Raw genomic sequence first — 15,628 nt, 5'->3', positions numbered from 1 at the left:
GTATTTGCAACTCTCACAGACAGTTTTGTGTGTTAAGTAGGAGTTCATTATGAGTGAACATAAGGCAATTACTATTCACTCTTAGGATACCAATTATTAGGCAGCTGGTGACAGAATGGGAACAAATCTGCTGGCCCTCCAAATTGCTCTCCGTATTGCCCTCCGTATTGCCCTCCATATTGCATTCTGTATTGTCCTCTGCATTGTATTTTGTATTGCACTCCGTATTGCCTTCTGTATTGAATTCTGTATTGCCCTCTGTATTGGCTTTTGTATTGCATTCTGTATTGTCCTTAGTATTGCAGTTTGTATTGCTCTCTGTATTGCATTCTGTATTGTTCCCCGTATTGCATTCTGTATTGCATTATGTATTGCCCTTTGTATTGCCCATTGATGTGAGTATTAGCACTAGGAAGCTGAAGGAGGGCAGGGTTGTACAACCAGAATAGTATTAATGGTGTCAACAGAGTGACACACAGCATGCTAGAAGCAAATCAGAGCAGCCAAGTGAGGATGAGTAAGCTAATGATGTTTGGGGTACAACTAAGCCAGCTGTTAAATGCAGGAACAGATAATTGTTTGGGAGTATTGACTGAAAAGAAAAATAATTTGCTCATGACTCACTCACTCACTCATCAGCTACAATGACAATGGTACTGCATGCATTAAACCTCAGTGCCTTGCCATGCAATAAAAAGTAGTTACTCAAAAGAAAAAAAAAATCAAAAGATACTCTGGAATAAACTACCTATCTATATCAAACAAAGCTCCTCATTAGCACTCTTCAAGAAAAATCTTGATGATTGGATGGGAAATAGGAAATTCACCCCGGGGATCACCTCTGTAGCTCTGCATGACAGTGGCACAGGAAAATAATTTTCTTGGGTGGCAAAAGCCAGGGTAACTTTTTGGCTGGGCTTGTATAGGCCCCAGGGTCGATAGCCTAGTACCTACCTATGAACCTATGAACCTAAGAAAACAACTCTGACAGAGCCAATGGCACTATAACACTCAGAAAATGGCACCCCTTAACCCTTTCTCACAAGAATAAGTACTGCAGTTTTCAGGATGGCCCTGAACACCTGGCTAAACAAGTTCTTTTTCATCAAAAATGCAGTTTCAGTTTAAATCATCCATAACCAGTTACAGCAGTTTTATATCGCTAAACTATATCAAATGCCATAAAACTAAACTTTTCCAATGTAGGAGAGACTCTGAAAAAGTATCAACTGTAGTGGTAAATGTGTACATCCAGTGCTCAGGGCAGGGCTGGATCTAACACAAGGTGACCTAGGTAACTGCCTATGGCATGGTTCTGGCAGAGAGTCATCATAAACATTAAAAAACAAAAATGAGAAAAAAACTGTAGCAGCTCCACCAACCTCAGTTAGCTGGGTCCACTCTGTTTTGTTACAGTTTCACTTCTTTTTCATTGGTTGGCATTTGAACCAATGAAAGAGACTTCCTGTAGCAAACTGTTGTAGTGGAAGATAGTGAAGTGCAGTCTTTCTAAATATACACACACAAAATAAATGTTATAGACTTACAAGTATGGGTTGTTGTTGTTGTGTGTGTGTGTGTGTGTGTGTGTGTGTGTGTGTGTGTGTGTGTGTGTGTGTGTGTTCATGTGCTTGTGTTCTTAGGAGGATTTCATGGGCATCTCCCCCATTTCATTTTCTCACCTCAGAGAATAAGCATTTGCTTAGCCGCATCAGGACCAAGAGTGAAACACTGAAGGTTACATTCAGTCAGTCAGAGTTTCAAAGTTCTTGTTCAGAAAATGCTTGTGGATGCAAAACCCATTGTTCTGTAACCATTTTAAGTGAATTAGAATACTCTGCCATTTTTCATTTTCTGTTTTTGTGTATGTGTGTGTATGTGTCTGAAGTATTGCACTTTAGTCAGTGAACGATGACAAACATGAGTTTCAGACTTCATACCAATCAGAAGATGTTTGCTGACACCAGTCCTGGTACACTAACAACTTTCTAATATATAAAATCAACTATTTAAAATTAGTTCTTGATTTTTGTTTGTCACTGATTCTTGATGTAAGATGTTTTGTAAGCATGGGGTATGCAATGGGTTATAATGTATGGTTCTCACAGCTGCAAACTGAAATACATCTCTTAGTCATAATTTATGTATCTCTTCATTCATTCAATTGCAGGCAGACATCTGAGTGTATGCAATGATAAAACAGGGTTAACTGGTGGTCATGTGTGCGCGCGCACACGCGTGCGCGTGCGTGTGTGTGTGTGTGTGTGTGTGTGTGTGTGTGTGTGTGTGTGTGTGTGTATGCTTATCTGTCTGCATGTGTTTGCATACAGTCATGTATGCATTTACGTTTGTGTGTCTACATGCCTGCCTGAAAGCTGCACAGAATTGTCACAACAATATTGAGGGAGTAGACTGATGTTTATATTGAAGAATATATATTAGTCTTTATTTGTCTGTTTACATCTAGCTGGCCTAATTCTTTTGGACCCTTTTCAGGCACAAGCTGGGACATAATGGAGTACATAAGAAGAACACAGACTGTCTACAGTTGTATTCTACCAGTATATACCATGCTGCAATCATGGTAGCATCAGCTGTTCCTCAGTACTGCAAGGGACAAATATTAAGAACAATTAACAGAACACATGAAGACTGCCTTTAAACTAGCAGCAGATATGGCTTGGTGGCTGTTGAGAGCTTTGTGACTATTTCACCTGTACATTTAACTCCATGAGTAATTAAAATGTTTTTCTAATTTAGAATGTATTTGTAATTACTCTGTTTTAATGGGGTATATATTGTGGTATGTGGAAATTGCACCCATGTGAATGCAAAGAAACAACTATCATCACTTTGAATGCTTATTGCATTAAGAGTGGAAATTTAAACAGTATAATACACATTTCTCAGAAGGATTGTGATAATTTTTCAAATAAATTTCAATGTTAGATGTTCTTTATAAAAAAGTTCAATATAAGCTGCATTTTTTGGAATATTTACTGATAAAGAGGGTAATTAAAGAGGAAAAGTTTATTCGGTAAACAGTGAAGTGGTTTATTTGTTCAAAGTAGCCTCTCAACAGCAATTCAGCTCTCTCTTCTCATTTCCTTAGCTACGAAGTATCATTGGTACCTCTCATAACATCTAGTTCCTTTACAGTTAATTACCAACTCCAAAGAGAACAGGTGCATCTACAAAATAAGTGGGAAGAACAGAAAGGCTGAAATTCTAGTATTTGCAAATAACACATGAGGGTAGTGCAGAGCAAAACAAGTTGGATTTCTATGTATCATCAAAGAGTAAAGCATCATTGTATGTGTGTAAGAGGCTGTTAAGCCTGAGCATTGAGTATGTGACTGCTAATTCAAAACAAATAAAGATGAGAAGCCTGACAGTGGGATGGTATCATTAATAACATAAGTGCTTTAAATATAGTATTTCTTTCCCTCAAGTGTTTTAGATTACTGTGTCAGGATCACATGAATAACCTAATTCATTCTGCATTGCTGCAGAAAAGAATGACATAAAGAACAGTTTATTAAAAGTTTTTTTTTTTTAATTGCAAAACATGTCAATTAAGATTCAAGTAACTGTTAGGTAAAAACAAACAATTCACTGAAAATCAGACTTTAACCACATAACCTCATATGCTGTATTGCATATTATGTGTGCAAATGTGTTGTACCACAGCGGTGCTAATTTGTCCATCAAGGTGTACCAGTGTGCACCCTGCCCCTTGACCACCAAACTCATTATGGAAGGAATTTAATAAAGCCTACACAAATTTATTTTCCATGTAGGCATGGGGGCATGTTGCTTGCATGAATGTAAGCAGGATTGCAATCCAGTAAGCAGAGCTCAGTGGAATGCACAAGTACATCAACATATAAGTATCAGTGGCATGCAAATCACCTCATAAGCAGGTAAATTGCATGCAAATGAGGGAGTGAGAGCGATCCAACAAGCAGATAGGCAGTCCTGCAGTCCCCGTGTTGGTGTCCATATTGTACATGGAAAAAATCTGTGTACAGGATGTTAAACAGACAACAGGGGCTGTAAAAGTGCAGTGAGAATGACATAAATAGCATAGCAGACAAAGATATGTGTAAAACTATTCATCATGTGTACAAAACCGTATGGAAAATAATTTAAATATTTTTTTTAATAATCAGGGTATGTTTGTGTGGCATGCTGCAGTGTGCAAACATGCAGCTATGAATCTAAAAATTAAAAAGGGTGTGAAAATGTAATGTAGTAGTATGTGACAGTAATGCATGACAGGACCGTACATGGAGTATGCATAATGCTGGAATGGTGCTGTTGTGACGGAGGCAGGGCCAGGAACCATATAGTATCCAGGTTGTGTGCAGAGATCCCTATGCAAATAAGGTGGGGTTACTGAATAGCAAAAATGGGAATCCGTGTCCATAGATCTCACCCATGAAGGCACAGAACCATGTTGGTGTTCCCAGAAGAGGTACCAGACATCAAAAGGGGGTGTATCCGCAGACTTGTAATCTCATTGTAGCACAGCGGCACCTGTTTGGGAGGTGTGGCACTCTGCTAAGCAGGGGTGTGGGTCCAGTGACTGCTAAGCTATGTTTCAATGTGTTTGAGCATGTTTGTGCAGTGTGCCACTGTGCTGTGTCCATCCATGGGGGTATTTACTGACTGCTGATCATTGTTTATCTTTGCAGTGTTGGTTTGCTCAGTGCGCCACAATGTTGAGCAAGGAAGGCTGTAAAAAAAAATTGGCTGAGAAAGCCAATGATATATTAATTACTGATGACCCCTGTTTCACTTAAACTAGGTCCATTAAACCCCTTAATGATGTACTTAGCAGGTGGACTGCATCAGAGGTAGCCAATCTCACAGGCTGCACCTACAGCACAGCACTATAAAGGTTACATGCACCCCAAATCTGATTTCACCCCCATACTCTGCCCCAGTGGAGTACAAACATGAAATTTGTAAATGAAAGAATGTTAGGGGCTGCTGCAGGTCTGCTAGATCTGTACGTGCTAGATGCTGAGGTCACTGCTAATGCTGCTGCTGACAGTAGTCCTATACTGAGAAAGAGAAGAGTGTTCAGGCCCAGGGTAACCTTTCAGGAGCTACATGAGCTGGAGATTATAGAGCACTACAGGGTGGACAGGGACATACTACAAGACCTCACTGAGCTCTGATAGCCTCAACTCAGTCCCAGATCCAACAGAGGGGAACCTATCCCATTGGAAACAAAGGTATGTGTAGATCTTAGGATACTAGCTACAGGAACTTTCTAAAGACCAACTGAGGACATGATGGTGGTCTTGCAGGCATTAGCATCCAGGGTGTTCCACCAGTTCCTGGATGCCATGCTACCACATGCCAGTGAGCACATTTGTTTACCCCACACCCCTGAGGAGAGGGTCTGCAGTATGCAACACATCAACCTTGCAGCACACTACGCTGTGGTACTGGGTGTCATAGATTGCACTCATGTACACATCAAGGCACTACCTGGTGAGGAGCATAGAATCTACATCAACCACAAGGGGTAGCACTCCTTTAACTACCAGGTCATGTGCAATGCCGAGGGTATTATCATGGATGTCTGTGCTGGTAGTCATGGCAGTTATCATGACTCCCATATCTGGCATGCATCACAACTGTACCAGATGTTTGCTAGGGGGACATCCCACATGGCCATTTACCGAGGGATGCTGGCTATGCACTGGAATCGTGGATGATGACACCCATCAAAAAAGCACACCCATCCACAGAAGAACCCCATAATGAGGCACATGTACAAACTAGGAACATCATAGAGCATGTCTTTGGGCTGCTGAAGTCACGGTTCTGATGCATTGATATATACGGTGGAGCCCTGCAGTACTCTCCAGCCACATGTGCGCAGATGTTCACAGTATGTGCCATGCTACACTATATGATCCTGAAGAAACAGCTGCAGTAGGATCAGCAAAGGAAAGGGATACACAGCCCCCCACCAGTGCCTAGGTCCCCAAAGCCACACCCAAAGGGGGACCTGGAGGAGGACCCCCCCCCGAGGTTGTTCCTGTAAGCAGACATAGGCATGCCCAATATGCCCTGGTCTTGACCAAGAGACAGTGCATAGCACATTCACTGACAACCTAGGGCCCTAGGGACTAACACCTTACTCTGATTTGCGTAGATATAGTAAAAATTATGCTAGCTAGCCCACACAATCTATACCTAACCATGTATTGGCTGTGTACTGCATGCGTCAGAGAAAGTCAGCCCCAAACTAGAAGTCTGTCAACTATTGCATTCGCAAGGTAAGTCAGTCTCCTATACACCACTTGTAAGAGGTGCTAGAATATGGTAACATATGTATGGACCTGCCGGATGTATACAAGGGAATACAGTAGGCTACTTGGCTACTTGCAGTGATCTAATAACCACTTGGGACAACAGGTACTCTGTCCAATAGTATGTGCTCCATAATATTCACTAGGCCACATGGCTGGAAAATCCACTACAGTATTCAAGTGAGATAGCAAACAATGGGGTCATAGGACAGTCGCATGACTGTCTGTGCATGCTGAGCATGGGTTGGTCATCCCCCACCCCCAACAGATCAGTGTTCCAATACAACTGCTGTAACAGTACATCAGTAGACTTGACAATTCCAGGCCTGTGACAGAGAACCTGGTCACACATTATATTTCCCACATAATGCAGGGGTGACACTGTATGCTGTTGATAGTGTGAGGAATGAAACCTCTCTCTCTCTCTCTGGCAGCTGGTGTGGCTCACTGAGCTAGAGATATTAGCATGGGTGATGGTGTTGTTGGTTTGAATCTTGCAGTATGTACATATTTTCCATGTGAGGTACTTGTATGGTGGTATTCCAACAGGCTGTCATACCCCTCAATCTGTTACAAGAAAGCTGGACAAAGCCAGAGATAATGAGGGGACAAAGGTCCACAACTACAGACAGACATTACTCATGCTCTGATGAACCTAGAAGGTGGCTAGTATAACAGCAGGTTGCATCAGGACAGATTAGCTGTAGGATGTAAAGGCCATCACTTAAATGTGATAGTAATTACTTCAATTGTGTGACTGCAATTTACAGTATTTTACCAGAAAACCACAAATACATGAGGAACAGACCAGACATATGGGGCAAAATGCTGGACATTCTGCAAAAACATGTACAGGGAGAGGTATGCAGACTGTCACCATGTGTATGATGTTTTATCATGTACCCCAGTCACATCAAACCTCCCAACTTCTTAGAGCAGGAAATCTGGACAAAGCCATGAATAAAAGTGGGAGAAAGACCCCAAAACAGGGACAATGTATAACTATTGCTCTTACAATCTTAGAAAATTGATACAATAACCATAAATTTCCTGCTGGGTGTGGAGTCTGAAACTCAAATGTCTGTCATTATTTCTAACTTCAATCTGTAATGATTTGCCATTAATTTTCCAGAAAGCCACACTTTTATAAAAATGGATCAAAACTATGACATGTTCAGAAGAAAAGTACTGAGGTGTGGAGACTACAGCATTGCAGAGGCTATGCATCATAACTGTCAACTGTAGAGGTTTATGCAGTATGTCCACAGTTTTGCCTGATGTGTTTGGTTTGTGTCACATGACATTGTGGTCATCTGTCAAATCACTGGCAAATCATTGTGGGTTGACATCAGTTATGAAAGACACACATTTGAGTGTCAGAAGTGATACCCATCAAATATGCATGCCAATGCAATAGCTGTTATTCTATCACCTGACTATCTTTGTAAGATTACACTGTAAGCCATGTCCCCAACTCTGGGCCTTTGCCGCCACATTAAGTATGGTTGTGTCCAGATTCCTTGTACTAAGAGTTTGGGGGGTTAGTAGGTCTGTAGCATCTACTCTTATGTACAGCTGTGTGTGCTACAGGCTGCAGCTGCTGCCTTTTTTAGGCAAGGCTCAAATGATAAACCTACAGCCCTAGAAAACAAAAATGGAAAAAAACTAAGGGTAATACTGCTCAATGCCAGAAGTCTAAACCTCAAGATGCACGCCCTCGAAGCCCTCCTCAGTATGGAGAACATCGATGCCTGTGCTGTGACTGAAACCTGGTTCAAGGCTCCTGAGAGCACCCCAGCACTATCAGGTTATACCTCATATCATGCGTTCCGGCCACAAAATCCGGACTGAACCACAAAAGGAGGGGGAGTATCCATATTCATAAAGGATACCCACACCTCCAGGTTAGTGGCAACGCACGAAGCATCGGAGACCATCCAGGTGCAATTAACCATAGGTAAATCTGCCCTACAGTTTGTAGCATGCTACAGACCACCCTCTCAAACTCAGGAAACCCACACAGCCTTCCTGAAGACACTGGAGAGTATGAATGTCTCTCCAAACACCATCATATTGGGTGACTTCAACTACCCAAACATAGACTGGGAACATTACTCAAGCCCCAACACCCTAGCCCAAAGGTTTCTGGAGTTCATAAACTCAAATGCTATGGAACAACTAGTCACCATTCCCACAAGAGGAGAAAATATACTAGACCTGATCATCACAAACATGGGGACAAAATGCTCCACACCAGAAGTATATCCCTCATTGGTGAGATCAGACCATAAATTAATCTCACTGGAGATCCACATCCCACCCCCAACCCCAGCAAAAAAGACCACAGTGAAGAACTTCTCAAAAGCAAACTTCACACTTCTTAAGACTGGAGTGGTATCCTTCAAGGCCCCCGAGCCAGTGGAAACCACAACCACACTGCTGAAACCCTTACAAATGCCTTCTACGAGCACCTCCAGGAATGTATGGATCAAGCAATCCCTAATAAAATCAAGACCCTTTCCACCAAAGGCAGGCGCCCGGTCTGGTGGACCCCAGCCATAAACAAACTCTACAACAAGAGGAGAAAGCTACTACATGACAGAGCAAAATCCCTAAAAGGGAAGGCATCTCTGATCAATACTAGCAAAAAACTACGATCACTCATAAAATCATCCAAGGCCAACTTTGAGAGAAAAATCATTAAAGACACAAAAGACAATCATAAGGCCTTCTTTAGCTATGTTAGAAACCTGGATGGAAACTCCCAGATATGCTCAGAATTAGTCCAAAATGATACAAAAATCACTGAGCCCACAGACATTGCCAACATACTGGCAGACAGGTTCATTGCAAATTCCCCCCCCCCCCCAAAAGGAGAAATATCTATCCCACCAGAGTCTAGCCTCCCAAACATCTCAGATGCCCAGGTGAGAGCTGCTCTCTCTAAAGCAAAAAACACAGCATCAATGGGACCGGACGGTGTCCCCGGCTGTGTGCTACACAAACTCAATGAGGAACTAAACCCACACATAAGGCTGCTGTTTATTCTTAGCCTTACTAAAGGATATGTACCCAAAGAATGGCGTACAGCAACTGTGGTCCCACTCCACAAAGGCGATGCTTCTACGGACCCTGGAATTTACCGCCCCATAAGCTTGACGAGCCTTGTCTGCAAAGCTATGGAGAGGATCATATTGGAACTCATTAATAAAGACATTGGGGACCTACAGACACTGGATCCTACCCAATTTGGCTTTGTCAAGGGCAGATCCTGCCTCTTGAACTTGGTCGACTTTTTCGAAACAGTCACTAAGGCCATTGATGAGGGTAAGGCAGTTCACACAGCCTACCTTGACCTAGCAAAAGCGTTCGACACAATACCCCACTCGGGCATCATAGAAAAGCTCACCAGCTTAGATGTAAACCCATATGTCACAAGATGGGTTGCAAACTGGCTCAAGGACAGAACCCACAGGGTTAAAGTTGCTGGTGCCATGTCAGATTCTAAGCCGGTCACAAGCGGTGTCCCACAGGGCTCAGTCCTGGGCTCCCTCTTGTTCGGCATTTATTTTTCTGAAGTGCAGGCAAACATAGGGGGATTGTGGCTGACAAAATTTGCTGATGACTGCAAACTGGGCACCATAATTGACACTCCATCAGACACAGACATCCTCCAGAGAGGTCTCATAGAAATGGATAACTGGTGCCAGAGCCATGGCCTTAAGTTAAATGCCAAAAAATGTATAGTCATACCCTTTGGGAAAAACAAGGTAACCCCTAATTACCACATAGGTGGTAATCCATTAAACATGGAAGAAGTTATCAGGGACCTGGGGACCCAAGTTGACAGTAACCTCTCTTTTGACACTCACATTGCCAAAGTGGTTAGGAAGACCTTCCACATTGCCCACCTTATCATGAAGGGATTCACATCCAGATCAGGAGAGGTCATTGTACCCCTGTACTCTTCACTTATCAGACCAATGATTGAGTACAATGCCCCATTCGGAATGTACCTTACCCGACACCTGCAGCAGTTGGAAAGACCCCAAAAGTTCCTCACCAAAAGGATAAAGGGGCTCAAACATATGCCATACGCTGCCCGACTGAAGAAACTCCAGCTCTATTCAGTCGCATACCGTCTGCTCAGAGGTGATCTGTGCCTGACATACAAGGCCATGTCCAACCCGGAATTAATGGACATGCTCCACCTCAAAGAATCCAAATCCACCAGAGCCACGAGAGCAAGAGACTTAAACCTCAACACGGATATAAATAGGACGTGCTGGAGGGACAGATTCATCACCCAGAGACTCCCTACACTATGGAACAGAATCCCAGTCCATGTGAGGCAGAGCCCCTCACTGACTCTGTTCAAGAGAAATCTTGACGAGTGGATGGGAGATCGTAGGTTTACCCCGGGAATCATCTCTGTGTCACTGCTGGACAGAGGCACAGCAAACTAATGGATATAGTATTCTCATCCTAAGGGGTGTTGAAAGCCACACGCACTCTGGCTAGGCTTATAAATGCCCTAGGGCAGATAGCCTAGTATTAACCTATGAACCTATGAACACATAGTGGGGAGTGTGAACACTTTGGAGGACAGCAAGCTGTTTGAGTATGTGTGGTAGCTGTGTCAGCCCAGTCATTATGGCATAGCTAAGGTAAGAATACCATTTACAGTCCAATCGAGGCATGTGATTAAGTAATGTCTGTTATGCAGCAGTGCCAATACCAGAGTAGTAGGCAACATATAGTTATGCTATGCAGATATGTGCAGTTTGTCCCTACCTGCAGGCCTTTGACTTACAAAACTGAGTAGCAATTCATTAATTAGCAGTAACCTGTGTGGAGTATAAATGCATGACTCAGTCATCACTTGCTGTCATCAAAATAATGTAATTGAACTGCAACACAAAACTGGATTTGAACCCAGGACTGTGTGTGGCAAAATGCATGGCAAGCAGGGGCAGCTCATGCTATAGGACTGCAGGACTACAGCCCCGCCCAACCTAGAAAGCAAAAAGAAAACAAAAAAGTAAAGACAAGAAAACAAAAAAAAAAAAAAAAACATTTAAAAAAGCACGAGTCCCGGAACTCCGCGAATGCACTGGGAACTCAGACAGAACTCCAGACTGCCTTTGTCAGCAGTCTGGATAGAAGGGAAGGCATCTCTGCCCCGGAGATTCCCAGGAGTCTGTGCAGTGATGATCGCACAGAACAGAGGAGCTCTGGACTGCTTCATCTGCAGGCAGGACCAATCAGGAGAGAGGTGAGGTGAGTTTTGAGCTCTCATGGGGCTGGATTTGGATTTTACTGCGGGGGTGTCTTGGATTTTATTGCTCTGTTGGACTGAGCTCTGTTCCATTTAGTGTGTGTGTTGCGGGTGACTTGGATTTTACTGCTCCATTGGACTGAATATTCTACTGCAAGTGTGCTCCATTTGGTGTGTGTGTGTGTGTGTGTGTGTGTGTGTGTGTGTGTGTGTGTGTGTGTGTGTGTGTGTGTGTGTGTGTGTGGTGCTTCTCCCCTCAAGCTGCAAGTTATTTGTACTATGCTTACATTACTGGATTTCTGTTAGTGAAATTCTGCTAGCTGAGGTGTTTATTTCTGATTTCCAGTTTTTCCTGTTTTCTAGAATGTATGGGACTGACAGAAGCTGCAGTTTTACAACAGTATAGTAATGTTATTTTTGTCTGGGAAGGCTCTCATCAGTTGTAGGATTACTTTTCATGTCTGTTTTCAGGCTGATCTTCCACAGTTTGTAGACTACATCAACACCATATATACACACGTTACCATACTTGAGTGAGAATTGATTGAGCTTGTTGGAAAAATACAAACATGATATGCATCTAATACAAGGGTTATAAAAGTAGTATTTATAAATAATATGGCACTTAGTATATTATGCCATCTTAGTTTAATTCCTCCGTGTTCTTTTCATGTTGTTGGTCTGTGCGCCATTTTTGAAGTACATTGTCTACGTTCACTTGTTGAATTTGCAAGTCTGAACATTCTGCCAATACTTGGCACATCCTGGAGATGTTTTTCTTTTACAAATGCCTCTTCTTGTTTAATTTTATTTAGTAATTTTCTGTTGTGTGTCAGTCTTGATCCTTGTTGAATACAATAGTATAGTAAACCTAAAAAAAAAAAAGTCTTTGTGTTTTGAATTCCCCTGCTCCACAAGTCTTGAACATATGGGTCTCTGTCCTCCCAACTTTAGCTTTAAATTTTGATGACTCATTGAAGTATATATTCTGATACACAACTTTTTCTATTGTGTTCTGTCACATGACATATGCAGATCACTTTTGCAAGTATAATTACATTTAGAGCTATATATTCTATATTTTACAGTCCCTTTCAATCCTGCAGCTAATTCTCCACTACAGTACCTTCTCTAGGATTGCAATATCACCGTTGGCCCATATTTTCTCCACTTTTTGATGACTGTCTTCACTGTGTTCCATGGTATATCCAATCCTGTGGAAATGTTTTTGGACCATTCTCCTGACTGATACCTTTCGACAATGAGATCCCTTTGATGCTTTGTAAGTTCTCTGCGAACCATGACTTTTGCTGTAGCAGGCAACTGAGTAAATGTCAGGAAAATCCTGCTAGGACAGCTGAACTTTATTTGGGGTTAATCAGAGTCTCTTTAATGGATGGCAGGTGTATACCCAAGAAGGCTGAATGCTATAATTTAAATCCAAAGGTGCTTCAACAAAGTATTAGATTAAGGGTATACACACTTATGCAACCAGCTTATTGTACATTTTTCATTTTTATATTTTTCCCCTAACAGATTTGTTTTTCAATCGAATTGTACAGGTTATAGGTCACATTAAAGGTAGGAAAAGTTTGAAATTATTTAACAGGGGTGTGTATACTTTTTATATCCAGTGTGTGTGTGTAAAATGCCCCAGTTGCTACATGGTGGTGGGTAGAGAATAAAGTTTGAACCCTGTATCTTGGTCCCAAGTGGCAAGAGCCTGAATTCCTACCCACCACCATTTGTAAAAAAATTGCAGATTTTTGCCTCATATTTGTTCTGTTCTGTTCCTCATAAAATCAGTGGTTTCTGTATTTGTGCTCTGTAACACAGTCAGCAGTGCAGTGGTAGCACTGTTGCCTAACAGCTGCAGGTTGCCTGGTTTGATTCTTGGCTGGGGTGCCTTCTGTGTGGAGTCTGCATGTCCTCCCTGTTTGTGTGGGTTTGCTCTGGTGTCCTCCCATCTTACAAAGACATGTGTCTGGAGTGTTTCTTCCTGTGCCTCTGCTGAAAATTGTTTTTTTGTTCCATGTCAGACTTTCCTGGTTAACAAATGTTAAATAAATAAAAATGACTAGCATTTGAATTTCATACTTCATATTCTTCAGAAAGTACCTGGTAACACAAAACCTATTATAGCAATTTTCTAAGTTTATACGATGGATATTTGAAATTTGTCCCTATTTTTGCAACTGTATTCCCCCATTATTGGCTTTGTCTAGATTTTTTGTGCCAAGGTTGAGAGCTATGGTGAGAACTGAATTCTCTGAATATGTTTGGAGGCTGTATTCCCCCATTATTGGCTTAATTCAGGTGTTTTGTGCTAAGATGTTGACAGCTATGGTGAGAACTGAATTCACTAAATGGTAGCCATTTAAGTTTCAGTCTTCCTCTCTTTCATAAAACAAATGATTTGGCATAGTGGTATGTTGCTCTGACTCTTTTGCACAGGGTCCTGGGTTCAATACTTGGCAGTGAAATGTATGGTGGCAACACAGCATTTTATTCTAGCAACTTTCCAACATTATATAAGCAATGTTTAAAATGTGTCCCTGTTTTTTGGTGTTTTGCCTCCCCCCTAAATTTTGGCTTTTTCCAGATTTATTGTGCTGCAAAGTTCAGAGATACAGCTGAGTGTCAAGTAGAATTTACAAGAAGCTGAGAGCTGCAGGGAAACAAAAGGTTAGTGCTGCTTATGCTGAGTCTGTGTGCATTGTTAATAGCACAACAGGTAGTGTACTTGCTTTTAATTCAGAAGGCAGTTCTACTCCCACAGTAGGTAGATGCAGTGCTGATACTGTACTGCATTGTAAAGGGGGTGGATGTTGCAGTACTTTCTGGTGAAGATACCTAGTAACTATGAACCTGTTATCAGTTTGCCATCCATTCCCTATTGCAATATTACTAGCTTATCATTTTTTGATGTAACATAGACAATTTATTCCTCAAGGTCAACAGGCACTTTATTTGTAGATTAAACAATGAGATATAAAGTTGTTTGCTAGCCGCAACCTCTTCATTAGTTAAAGATTTCTTTAATGTGGAATTATTTAGATAACTTTTACTTCAGAGATTGTGCATATTTACTGATACTGGTGGACTGTAGAAGTTTGAGTAGACCTTTATGATAAAAATGTTCTGAACTGGGCAGTTTTGTCAATATTGGTGCATGCATTTTGTTTCATTGTTTACTGGAAAAATATTAAAAACAAATTTAAAACGCCATCTAAAAACTGTACTATATTGTACAAGGAATATAATTTAATACAATAAGGAAGGTGTATCAAAGAGCACGTGTATGTTTCGTGTGCTAAGTCTATTTTCATTGTGAGACTGCATTGCTTTGTTCAGCAGATATTTATTACTTTGTGCTGTAAATTGCAAAATAAAACTTTCAAAGGAAATCCAAATAATCGCAGAAGTAAAGCAGTATGCATATTACAGTTTTTATGGTAAATGGGACGAAATAACCAAGGAATGGAACATTGGAATGGCTTCAGGGGGAGGCTCCATTCAACCATGATTTTGTGAGGGGGAAGGGCAGCACACTCAGACAGCCCCGGCTGAACTATACCTCTCAACTGTCCAGATTTATGCAGAATGAATAAATTTTTGCTTCTTATTTTTGGTTCGTTCCTCATAAAATGTGTGGTTTTCTGGCAAATCATTTAGGAATGAAGTCACTAAATAATGACAGATATTGAGTTTCGAATGTTATAACCTTCAGAAAAATGCATGCTAAAGCAAGACCTGTTATTCTGGATACTGTCTTAAGTTTATACAAGAGCAATTCGTACTGTTTGTATGTTCCCAAATATATTTGGCCTTGTCCAGATTTCCTGCATTAAAAGGTTGAAAGGTAAGTGCAAATAAATCGCTGTATAGAATTAGGAATATCCAAACATCTCAACTGTCCCAAATTTTGGCTCAAAATGTTGCTCTCCCCCTAATAATCCCTCCGAAAAATGGCAATTTTGGAAGAAAATGTGAAGGGTTTACAATTACTGCAATGATC

This window comes from Protopterus annectens, chromosome 10.part0 (assembly GCF_019279795.1).
Source record: "Protopterus annectens isolate FY-2018-M chromosome 10.part0, PAN1.0, whole genome shotgun sequence".
Taxonomy (NCBI): Eukaryota; Metazoa; Chordata; order Ceratodontiformes; family Protopteridae; genus Protopterus; species Protopterus annectens.
Note: the sequence above shows the minus strand (reverse complement) of the source record.